This window comes from Dacryopinax primogenitus, assembly GCF_000292625.1.
Source record: "Dacryopinax primogenitus strain DJM-731 SS1 chromosome Unknown DACRYscaffold_10, whole genome shotgun sequence".
Classification (NCBI taxonomy): domain Eukaryota; kingdom Fungi; phylum Basidiomycota; class Dacrymycetes; order Dacrymycetales; family Dacrymycetaceae; genus Dacryopinax; species Dacryopinax primogenitus.
The window spans coordinates 425,768-427,017 of NW_024467207.1; positions in this window are offsets into that span (position 1 = coordinate 425,768).

Genomic DNA, 1,250 nt, shown 5'->3' on the forward strand with positions numbered 1-1,250 from the left:
TGTAGATAGGTCTTAGTCATCAGGTCTACTCCACTTCCTTGTTGCCTGCTTAGACTCTTGGCACTCTTAGGTGAGCAGACTTAGTCAGCCTGTGTTGCCCTAACACATGTGGGTCCAGATCCACTGATTTGGCCAAGTCCACAGCTTCTGGACTTTCCTGTTCAAACACCTGAACAAAGTTCTGAAGGCCATTAGCATGAGCAGGCACAAGGGAGGAGAGGTTGAGGTGACCTTCACACATGAGTTTAAGTGTGAGATTAGTCTGACATGCATGGTGACCTCTATGGCTCTGAGCTGTTTCTAACTAGTACTAACATGTTGCCAGTGTTTCGTGCTTGCCAACCAGAACAATGACTGACTTGCCTGTTTCTTTGCCAGGCACCTCCAGAAACACGCGCATGACATTGCTCTTACCAGCACTCTCTCTGGCCTGGCAGCAGAAGCACAGGATCAGGTTGCAGCTCAATGCAAAGATTGACAATCTAAACAATGCGTACCAGCTGGATCAGGCAAGCAGTGTTTCCTTGAGCAAGATCTCCAAAGGGCATTGATGGACTGGTATGGACAACATCACCCAGACCTCCAGCTTTGGTATGGCGCTGACAAATCTGCTCCATGGGGAAGCACCTTCCTTGCTAATAGGGCAACCTTTTACCCTGAGCTCAGACAGCAAGGGAAATGAATCACCATAGCACCTGAGGAGAAGCACAGCAAGTCAGACTCACTTGTACTTCATTGCATGTCAACAGGATTGCAATGGGTGGGCAAGCTCAGGGCAGTCTTTTCTCACCAACAAGTGAGCATTGAATTCCCTCACACTTTTGCAGAAATTGCCTGGTTGGTCCCCCTGCAGGATACACCCATGCATGTGGACTTGTATCAAGATTTGTGAGTGGGACCTACATCTGCCCATCACCAACACATGATCTCACATGCTTAGCCCCAAGCTGGAGTTTAACTTTTGGGAACACTGTGGCTATCTAGTTGCTGGGGACTGGGAGCCAGACCCACTGATCCTTGCTGAAGACATTGCTGGCACTGCTGAGCACTGTGAGATGGAGGTCAGAGGGAAAAAGATTTGGATTATGACAGGCATGAGCAAGGTACAAATCCAAATGTATTGTAAAGCATCTCTAATCTAGTCTGGCTATAGAGCAGGCGATCATTATAGATACTCATAGGTAAGCGCCTGCTGCAAGATGGCATTGTGTTAGGGCAACACAGGCTGACTAAGTCTGCTCACCTAAGAG